This window comes from Apodemus sylvaticus, chromosome 23 (genome assembly GCF_947179515.1).
Source record: "Apodemus sylvaticus chromosome 23, mApoSyl1.1, whole genome shotgun sequence".
Classification (NCBI taxonomy): domain Eukaryota; kingdom Metazoa; phylum Chordata; class Mammalia; order Rodentia; family Muridae; genus Apodemus; species Apodemus sylvaticus.
This window is the reverse complement of record NC_067494.1, coordinates 8296359-8298043: the sequence shown is the minus strand read 5'-3', so window position 1 is coordinate 8298043 and position 1685 is coordinate 8296359. Positions and strand designations below refer to the sequence as shown.

General features: G+C 34.6%; 1 non-coding gene across 1 annotated transcript; it reads left to right on the top strand.

Moving 5' to 3' along the window:
• Nucleotides 1-358: 358 nt before the first annotated feature.
• Nucleotides 359-465, top strand: LOC127674267 (U6 spliceosomal RNA). Its single transcript, XR_007975319.1, has one exon. It is a non-coding gene; the product is annotated as a U6 spliceosomal RNA (small nuclear RNA).
• The last annotated feature ends 1220 nt before the right edge of the window (nucleotides 466-1685 follow it).

Below are 1685 nucleotides of genomic sequence, written 5' to 3'. Positions count from 1 at the left end.
CCTTAACTGATCTGTAAACCTTGCACAATCCCTACAAATGTCTTAACAGTACTAAAATTTGTAAGATTCAAAAAGAATTTACAGATCTGACAAGATTCATTCTTGGGGACACTAAAATTACCTGCTGTTCCAGCTCCCTGCATCTTGGTGCTGTTTTCAGAGACTTACTTCCACAACAGCTTCAGGAATAGCTGGTGATTCCTGATGACCTCAGTTCATCCAGCCTTTCAGATGGATTCAGTCAGAACTTCAGTCAAGCCTTGAGCCTTCTAAGCATACAGAGACTGGATAACAGCTGCTAAAGCTACAAATTTTCTAATTTTCCTCCTCCTCCCCACTCCTTTAAAAATTGTTTATTGTGCTCCCTTCGGCAGCACATATACTAAAATCGGAACAATACAGAAAAGATTAGCATGGCCCCTGTGCAAGGATGACACGCAAATTCGTGAAGCATTCCATATTTTTGTGGATGCAAAAAATGTGGTATATATATATATATACAATGGAGTACTATTCAGCCATTAGAAACAATGAATTCATGAAATTCTTAGGCAAATGGATAGAGCTGGAGAACATCAAACTAAGTGAGGTAACCCAGTCTCAAAAGATCGATCATGGTTTGCACTCACTGATAAGTGGCAAAATCAGAACAGGGAAGTGGGAAGGGGTGGGTGGGAGAACAAGGGGAGGGAAGCGGGCTTATGGGACTTTCGGGGAGTAGGAGGCTAGAAAAGGGGAAATCATTTGAAATGTAAATAAAAAATATATCGAATAAAAAAATTTTATCACCCCAATTCAGCAGGAAGAAATTATGGAGAGTCATGATCCCAATTCCTTGGGTTTGGGTTTATGGTTATGGTTATTTTATAATTTATAGATAGGTTGTCATTTTAAGAGATAATGGAAATGGTCATAATTTTAAACAGGAAATAATTGGGAATTTCTGTCTTTTCTTGCATCTTATCTATCCTTTCTTTCCTAGGTAAAAAGAAAAGGGTTGAAGGGAAAAAGGAGATAGAGTAATATTATAAGAAATTTAGATATATGGGATGGATTAATAAATTAATTCTTAAACAAAGAATTGTCTAGCCATAAACTTACATTGATATATTGGCACAGAATTTATTTATTGATACAAGTATCAAATATACAAGGTTTTCGTAGATATAAAATTTTTACACTGAAACAAAATTTGAAATAAATATTGTTACTCTTAGATAGACATTGTGCCTATGCAACTCATTTAAGAATACAAGGTTTAGACCCAGTCCTTCTAATGGCTGCTGTTACAAAACTGTTTAGGATGATTAAATAATACAAGGGACAGCTAATGAACTCATGCTTATTTAGATTCAAATTAATGATAATAAAGTGTTTTAATATTATTAAACCAGAAATAGCTAAGAGAAGTAAAAGTTTAACAGCTCAAATATAGGTTATATAGATAGATAGTCTTCAAAAGCACCAGAAGCCTACAGAATATGACATTTAAAATCATTTCATTATCCATAAAATTTTGGCTAGGAGACATGTCTTCTTCTGACAGTACTCCCTTCATGATATTGAACATCATAACCTCCATATAAATTTGTTCCACTCGTGGCAAGAATTGCCTTAATTCATTTAGAGACAAAAATACTGTCCAGGAAAGGACACAGGATACAAGATAGTTGACATCTTAGCTC